The sequence below is a fragment of the Nothobranchius furzeri genome, chromosome 8 (genome assembly GCF_043380555.1).
Source record: "Nothobranchius furzeri strain GRZ-AD chromosome 8, NfurGRZ-RIMD1, whole genome shotgun sequence".
Lineage (NCBI taxonomy): Eukaryota > Metazoa > Chordata > Actinopteri > Cyprinodontiformes > Nothobranchiidae > Nothobranchius > Nothobranchius furzeri.
The window spans coordinates 8,842,892-8,852,839 of NC_091748.1; positions in this window are offsets into that span (position 1 = coordinate 8,842,892).

Genomic DNA, 9,948 nt, shown 5'->3' on the forward strand with positions numbered 1-9,948 from the left:
GTTTTCACACAAATGGACCCAGAATGATGTAAAATTGTGCTTCGTGCAACATAATTCTGGGTGTCATTTAAAAACCATAAGAGCTAATGACTCCATTCCTTTTTGGGGCAATAGGGGCTGTTGATTGGAGTACCCTAAAACAAACCTGACCTCTCTAGGATATTCAGAAGCCAAGTTATAAGCCCACAAATGTGTAACTGGACTACTTCTTTAAAGTGACACCAGGCCCTGTGACCTTTGGGACATGGTTTTTCCCGCTATAGGAATGTGCGATCATCATGAAACGTTCAGATCACTTACAACTCAATAGATTGTACCTTCTTGTAACGTTTCAGCCTGATTGGACCTTGTTTTCACACAAATGAACCCAGAATGATGTGAAATTGTGCGTCGTGCAACATAATTCTGGGTGCCATTTAAAAACCATAAGTGCTAATGACTCCATTCCTTTTTGTGGTAATGGGGGCTGTTAATTGTAGTACTCTAAGACAAACCTGACCTCTCTAGGATATTCAGAAGCCAAGTTATAAGCCCACAAAGGTGTAAATGGACTACTTCTTTAAATTGACACCAGATCCGGTGACGTTTGGGACATGGTTTGACCCCCTTAGGAAAGCTCTATCATCATGAAACGTTCAGATCACTTACAACTCAATAGATTCTACCTTCCTGTAACGTTTCAGCCTGATTGGACCTTGTTTTCACACAAATGAACCCAGAATGATGTGAAATGGTGCTTCGTGCAACATAATTCCGGGTGCCATTTAAAAACCATAAGTGCTAATGACTCCATTCCTTTTTGGGGTAATGGGGGCTGTTAATTGGAGTACACTAAAACAAACCTGACCTCTCTAGGATATTCAGAAGCCAAGTTATAAGCCCACAAATGTGTAACTGGACTACTTCTTTAAAGTGACACCAGGCCCGGTGACCTTTGGGACATGGTTTGACCCCCTATAGGAATGTGTGATTATCATGAAACGTTCAGATCACTTACAACTCAATAGATTCTACCTTCTTGTAACGTTTCAGCCTGATTGGACCTTGTTTTCACACAAATGGACCCAGAATGATGTGAAATTGTGCTTTGTGCAACATAATTCTGGGTACCATTTACAAACCATAAGTGCTAATGACTCCATTCCTTTTTGTGGTTGTAGGGGCTGTTGATTGGAGTACACTAAAACAAACCTGACCTCTCTAGGACATTCAGAAGCCAAGTTATAAGCCCACAAATGTGTAACTGGACTACTTCTTTAAAGTGACGCCAGATCCGGTGACGTTTTGGACATGGTTTGACCCCCTTAGGAAAGTGCTATCATCATGAAACGTTTAGATCACTTACAACTCAATAGATTCTACCTTCCTGTAACGTTTCAGCCTGATTGGACCTTGTTTTCACACAAATGAACCCAGAATGATGTGAAATTGTGCTTCGTGCAACATAATTCTGGGTGCCATTTAAAAACCATAAGTGCTAATGACTCCATTCCTTTTTGTGGTAATGGGGGCTGTTAATTGGAGTACTCTAAAACAAACCTGACCTCTCTAGGATATTCAGAAGCCAAGTTATAAGCCCACAAAGGTGTAACTGGACTACTTCTTTAAAGTGACACCAGGCCCGGTGACCTTTGGGACATGGTTTGACCCCCTATAGGAATGTGCAATCATCATGAAACGTTCATATCACTTACAACTCAATATATTCTACCTTCTTGTAACGTTTCAGCCTGATTGGACCTTGTTTTCACACAAATGGACCCAGAATGATGTGAAATTGTGCTTCGTGCAACATAATTCTGGGTGCCATTTACAAACCATAAGTGCTAATGACTCCATTCCTTTTTGTGGATGTAGGGGCTGTTGATTGGAGTACACTAAAACAACCCTGATCTCTCTTGGACATTCAGAAGCCAAGTTATAAGCCCACAAATGTGTAACTGGACTACTTTAAATTGACACCAGATCCGGTGACCTTTGGGACATGGTTTGACCCCCTTAGGAAAGTGCTATCATCATGAAACGTTCAGACCACTTACATGTCAATATATTCTACCTTCCTGTAACATTTCAGCCTTATTGGGCCTTGTTTTCACACAAATGGACCCAGAATGATGTGAAATTGTGCTTCGTCCAACATAATTCTGGGTGCCATTTACAAACCATAAGTGCTAATGACTCCATTCCTTTTTGTGGTTGTAGGGGCTGTTGATTGGAGTACACTAAAACAACCCTGATCTCTCTAGGACATTCAGAAGCCAAGTTATAAGCCCACAAATGTGTAACTGGACTACTTCGTTAAATTGACACCAGATCCGGTGACCTTTGGGACATGGTTTGACCCCCTTAGGATAGTGCAATCATCATGAAACGTTCAGATCACTTACAACTCAATAGATTCTACCTTCCTGTAACATTTCAGCCTGATTGGACCTTGTTTTCACACAAAGGGACCCAGAATGATGTGAAATTGTGCTTCGTGCAACATAATTCTGGGTGCCATTTAAAAACCATAAGTGCTAATGACTCCATTTCTTTTTGAAGTTGTAGGGGCTGATGATTGGAGTACACTAAAATAAAACTGATCTCTCTAGGACATTCAGAAGCCAAGTTATAAGCCCACAAATGTGTAACTGGACTACTTCTTTAAAGTGACACCAGATCCGGTGACCTTTGGGACATGGTTTGACCCCCTTAGGAATGTGCGATCATCATGAAACGTTCAGATCACTTACAACTCAATAGATTCTACCTTCCTGTAGCGTTTCAGCCTGATTGGACCTTGTTTTCACACAAATGGACCCAGAATGATGTAAAATTGTGCTTCGTGCAACATAATTCTGGGTGTCATTTAAAAACCATAAGAGCTAATGACTCCATTCCTTTTTGGGGCAATAGGGGCTGTTGATTGGAGTACACTAAAACAAACCTGACCTCTCTAGGATATTCAGAAGCCAAGTTATAAGCCCACAAATGTGTAACTGGACTACTTCTTTAAAGTGACACCAGGCCCGGTGACCTTTGGGACATGGTTTGACCCCCTATAGGAATGTGTGATTATCATGAAACGTTCAGATCACTTACAACTCAATAGATTCTACCTACTTGTAACGTTTCAGCCTGATTGGACCTTGTTTTCACACAAATGGACCCAGAATGATGTGAAATTGTGCTTCGTGCAACATAATTCTGGGTGCCATTTACAAACCATAAGTGCTAATGACTCCATTCCTTTTTGTGGTTGTAGGGGCTGTTGATTGGAGTACACAAAAAAAACCTGATCTCTCTAGGACATTCAGAAGCCAAGTTATAAGCCCACAAATGTGTAACTCGACTACTTCTTTAAATTGACACCAGATCCGGTGACCTTTGGGACATGGTTTGACCCCCTTAGGAAAGTGCTATCATCATGAAACGTTCAGATCACTTACAACTCAATAGATTCTACCTTCCTGTAACGTTTCTGCCTGATTGGACCTTGTTTTCACACAAATGAACCCAGAATGATGTGAAATTGTGCTTCGTGCAACATAATTCTGGGTGCCATTTAAAAACCATAAGTGCTAATGACTCCATTCCTTTTTGGGGTAATGGGGGCTGTTAATTGGAGTACTCTAAAACAAACCTGACCTCTCTAGGATTTTTAGAAGCCAAGTTATAAGCCCACAAATGTGTAACTGGACTACTTCTTTAAATTGACACCAGATCCGGTGACCTTTGGGACATGGTTTGACCCCCTTAGGAAAGTGCTATCATCATGAAACGTTCAGATCACTTACAACTCAATAGATTCTATGTTCCTGTAACATTTCAGCCTGATTGGACCTTGTTTTCACACAAATGGACCCAGAATGATGTGAAATTGTGCTTCGTGCAACATAATTATGGGTGCCATTTACAAACCATAAGTGCTAATGACTCCATTCCTTTTTGGGGTAATGGGGGCTGTTAATTGGAGTACACTAAAACAAACCTGACCTCTCTAGGATATTCAGAAGCCAAGTTATAAGCCCACAAATGTGTAACTGGACTACTTCTTTAAAATGACACCAGGCCCGGTGACCTTTGGGACATGGTTTGACCCCCTATAGGAATGTGTGATTATCATGAAACGTTCAGATCACTTACAACTCAATAGATTCTACCTTCTTGTAACGTTTCAGCCTGATTGGACCTTGTTTTCACACAAATGGACCCAGAATGATGTGAAATTGTGCTTTGTGCAACATAATTCTGGGTACCATTTACAAACCATAAGTGCTAATGACTCCATTCCTTTTTGTGGTTGTAGGGGCTGTTGATTGGAGTACACGCAAACAAACCTGACCTCTCTAGGACATTCAGAAGCCAAGTTATAAGCCCACAAATGTGTAACTGGACTACTTCTTTAAAGTGACGCCAGATCCGGTGACGTTTTGGACAAGGTTTGACCCCCTTAGGAAAGTGCTATCATCATGAAACGTTTAGATCACTTACAACTCAATAGATTCTACCTTCCTGTAACGTTTCAGCCTGATTGGACCTTGTTTTCACACAAATGAACCCAGAATGATGTGAAATTGTGCTTCGTGCAACATAATTCTGGGTGCCATTTAAAAACCATAAGTGCTAATGACTCCATTCCTTTTTGTGGTAATGGGGGCTGTTAATTGGAGTACTCTAAAACAAACCTGACCTCTCTAGGATATTCAGAAGCCAAGTTATAAGCCCACAAAGGTGTAACTGGACTACTTCTTTAAAGTGACACCAGGCCCGGTGACCTTTGGGACATGGTTTGACCCCCTATAGGAATGTGCAATCATCATGAAACGTTCATATCACTTACAACTCAATATATTCTACCTTCTTGTAACGTTTCAGCCTGATTGGACCTTGTTTTCACACAAATGGACCCAGAATGATGTGAAATTGTGCTTCGTGCAACATAATTCTGGGTGCCATTTACAAACCATAAGTGCTAATGACTCCATTCCTTTTTGTGGTTGTAGGGGCTGTTGATTGGAGTACACTAAAACAACCCTGATCTCTCTTGGACATTCAGAAGCCAAGTTATAAGCCCACAAATGTGTAACTGGACTACTTTAAATTGACACCAGATCCGGTGACCTTTGGGACATGGTTTGACCCCCTTAGGAAAGTGCTATCATCATGAAACGTTCAGACCACTTACATCTCAATATATTCTACCTTCCTGTAACATTTCAGCCTGATTGGGCCTTGTTTTCACACAAATGGACCCAGAATGATGTGGAATTGTGCTTCGTGCAACATAATTCTGGGTGCCATTTACAAACCATAAGTGCTAATGACTCCATTCCTTTTTGTGGTTGTAGGGGCTGTTGATTGGAGTACACTAAAACAACCCTGATCTCTCTAGGACATTCAGAAGCCAAGTTATAAGCCCACAAATGTGTAACTGGACTACTTCGTTAAATTGACACCAGATCCGGTGACCTTTGGGACATGGTTTGACCCCCTTAGGATAGTGCAATCATCATGAAACGTTCAGATCACTTACAACTCAATAGATTCTACCTTCCTGTAACATTTCAGCCTGATTGGACCTTGTTTTCACACAAATGGACCCAGAATGATGTGAAATTGTGCTTCGTGCAACATAATTCTGGGTGCCATTTAAAAACCATAAGTGCTAATGACTCCATTTCTTTTTGAGGTTGTAGGGGCTGATGATTGGAGTACACTAAAATAAAACTGATCTCTCTAGGACATTCAGAAGCCAAGTTATAAGCCCACAAATGTGTAACTGGACTACTTCTTTAAAGTGACACCAGATCCGGTGACCTTTGGGACATGGTTTGACCCCCTTAGGAATGTGCAATCATCATGAAACGTTCAGATAACTTACAACTCAATAGATTCTACCTTCCTGTAGCGTTTCAGCCTGATTGGACCTTGTTTTCACACAAATGGACCCAGAATGATGTAAAATTGTGCTTCGTGCAACATAATTCTGGGTGTCATTTAAAAACCATAAGAGCTAATGACTCCATTCCTTTTTGGGGCAATAGGGGCTGTTGATTGGAGTACCCTAAAATAAACCTGACCTCTCTAGGATATTCAGAAGCCAAGTTATAAGCCCACAAAGGTGTAAATGGACTACTTCTTTAAATTGACACCAGATCCGGTGACATTTGGGACATGGTTTGACCCCCTTAGGAAAGTGCTATCATCATGAAACGTTCAGATCAATTACAACTCAATAGATTCTACCTTACTGTAACGTTTCAGCCTGATTGGACCTTGTTTTCACACAAATGAACCCAGAATGATGTGAAATTGTGCTTCGTGCAACATAATTCTGGGTGCCATTTAAAAACCATAAGTGCTAATGACTCCATTCCTTTTTGGGGTAATGGGGGCTGTTAATTGGAGTACACTAAAACAAACCTGACCTCTCTAGGATATTCAGAAGCCAAGTTATAAGCCCACAAATGTGTAACTGGACTACTTCTTTAAAGTGACACCAGGCCCGGTGACCTTTGGGACATGGTTTGACCCCCCTATAGGAATGTGTGATTATCATGAAACGTTCAGATCACTTACAACTCAATAGATTCTACCTACTTGTAACGTTTCAGCCTGATTGGACCTTGTTTTCACACAAATGGACCCAGAATGATGTGAAATTGTGCTTCATGCAACATAATTCTGGGTGCCATTTACAAACCATAAGTGCTAATGACTCCATTCCTTTTTGTGGTTGTAGGGGCTGTTGATTGGAGTACACAAAAAAAAACCTGATCTCTCTAGGACATTCAGAAGCCAAGTTATAAGCCCACAAATGTGTAACTCGACTACTTCTTTAAAATAACACCAGATCCGGTGACCTTTGGGACATGGTTTGACCCCCTTAGGAAAGTGCTATCATCATGAAACGTTCAGATCACTTACAACTCAATAGATTCTACCTTCCTGTAACGTTTCTGCCTGATTGGACCTTGTTTTCACACAAATGAACCAAGAATGATGTGAAATTGTGCTTCGTGCAACATAATTCTGGGTGCCATTTAAAAACCATAAGTGCTAATGACTCCATTCCTTTTTGGGGTAATGGGGGCTGTTAATTGGAGTACTCTAAAACAAACCTGACCTCTCTAGGATATTCAGAAGCCAAGTTATAAGCCCACAAAAGTGTAACTGGACTACTTCTTTAAATTGACACCAGATCCGGTGACATTTGGGACATGGTTTGACCCCCTTAGGAAAGTGCTATCATCATGAAACGTTCAGATCACTTACAACTCAATAGATTCTACGTTCCTGTAACATTTCAGCCTGATTGGACCTTGTTTTCACACAAATGGACCCAGAATGATGTGAAATTGTGCTTCGTGCAACATAATTATGGGTGCCATTTACAAACCATAAGTGCTAATGACTCCATTTCTTTTTGAGGTTGTAGGGGCTGATGATTGGAGTACTCTAAAACAAACCTGACCTCTCTAGGATATTCAGAAGCCAAGTTATAAGCCCACAAATGTGTAACTGGACTACTTCTTTAAAGTGACACCAGGCCCGGTGACCTTTGGGACATGGTTTGACCCCCTATAGGAATGTGTGATTATCATGAAACGTTCAGATCACTTACAACTCAATAGATTCAACCTTCTTGTAACGTTTCAGCCTGATTGGACCTTGTTTTGACACAAATGGACCCAGAATGATGTGAAATTGTGCTTCGTGCAACATAATTCTGGGTGCCATTTACAAACCATAAGTGCTAATGACTCCATTCCTTTTTGTGGTTGTATGGGCTGTTGATTGGAGTACACTAAAACAAACCTGATCTCTCTAGGACATTCAGAAGCCAAGTTATAAGCCCACAAATGTGTAACTGGACTACTTCTTTAAAGTGACACCAGGCCCTGTGACCATTGGGACATGGTTTTACCCCCTATAGGAGTGTGCGATCATCATGAAACATTCAGATCACTTACAACTCAATAGATTCTACCTTCTTGTAACGTTTCAGCCTGATTGGACCCTGTTTTCACACAAATGGACCCAGAATGATGTGAAATTGTGCTTCGTGCAACATAATTCTGGGTGCCATTTACAAACCATAAGTGCTAATGACTCCATTCCTTTTTGTGGTAATGGGGGCTGTTAATTGGAGTACTCTAAAAACAAACCTGACCTCTCTAGGACATTCAGAAGCCAAGTTATAAGCCCACAAATGTGTAACTGGACTACTTCTTTAAATTGACACCAGATCCAGTGACGCTTGGGACATGGTTTGACCCCCTTAGCAAAGTGCTATCATCATGAAACGTTCAGATAACTTACAACTCAATAGATTCTACCTTCCTATAACGTTTCAGCCTGATTGGACCTTGTTTTCACACAAATGAACCCAGAATGATGTGAAATTGTGCTTCGTGCAACATAATTCTGGGTGCCATTTAAAAACCATAAGTGGTAATGACTCCATTCCTTTTTGGGGTAATGGGGGCTGTTAATTGGAGTACTCTAAAACAAACCTGACCTCTCTAGGATATTCAGAAGCCAAGTTATAAGCCCACAAATGTGTAACTGGACTACTTCTTTAAAGTGACACCAGGCCCGGTGACCTTTGGGACATGGTTTGACCCCCTATAGGAATGTGTGATTATCATGAAACGTTCAGATCACTTACAACTCAATAGATTCTACCTTCTTGTAACGTTTCAGCCTGATTGGACCTTGTTTTGACACAAATGGACCCAGAATGATGTGAAATTGTGCTTCGTGCAACATAATTCTGGGTGCCATTTACAAACCATAAGTGCTAATGACTCCATTCCTTTTTGTGGTTGTAGGGGCTGTTGATTGGAGTACACTAAAACAACCCTGATCTCTCTAGGACATTCAGAAGCCAAGTTATAAGCCCACAAATGTGTAACTGGACTACTTCTTTAAATTGACACCAGATCCGGTGACCTTTGGGACATGGTTTGACCACCTTAGGAAAGTGCAATTATCATGAAACGTTCAGATCACTTACAACTCAATAGATTCTACCTTCCTGTAACATTTCAGCCTGATTGGACCTTGTTTTCACACAAATGGACCCAGAATGATGTGAAATTGTGCTTCGTGCAACATAATTCTGGGTGCCATTTAAAAACCATAAGTGCTAATGACTCCATTTCTTTTTGTGGTTGTAGGGGCTGATGATTGGAGTACTCTAAAACAAACCTGACCTCTCTAGGATATTCAGAAGCCAAGTTATAAGCCCACAAATGTGTAACTGGACTACTTCTTTAAAGTGACACCAGGCCCGGTGACCTTTGGGACATGGTTTGACCCCCTATAGGACTGTGTGATTATCATGAAACATTCAGATCACATACAACTCAATAGATTCTACCTTCTTGTAACGTTTCAGCCTGATTGGACCTTGTTTTGACACAAATGGACCCAGAATGATGTGAAATTGTGCTTCGTGCAACATAATTCTGGGTGCCATTTACAAACCATAAGTGCTAATGACTCCATTCCTTTTTGTGGTTGTAGGGGCTGTTGATTGGAGTACACTAAAACAACCCTGATCTCTCTAGGACATTCAGAAGCCAAGTTATAAGCCCACAAATGTGTAACTGGACTACTTCTTTAAATTGACACCAGATCCGGTGACCTTTGGGACATGGTTTGACCACCTTAGGAAAGTGCAATTATCATGAAACGTTCAGATCACTTACAACTCAATAGATTCTACCTTCCTGTAACATTTCAGCCTGATTGGACCTTGTTTTCACACAAATGGACCCAGAATGATGTGAAATTGTGCTTCGTGCAACATAATTCTGGGTGCCATTTAAAAAGCATAAGTGCTAATGACTCCATTTCTTTTTGTGGTTGTAGGGGCTGTTGATTGGAGTACACTAAAACAACCCTGATCTCTCTAGGACATTCAGAAGCCAAGTTATAAGCCCACAAATGTGTAAC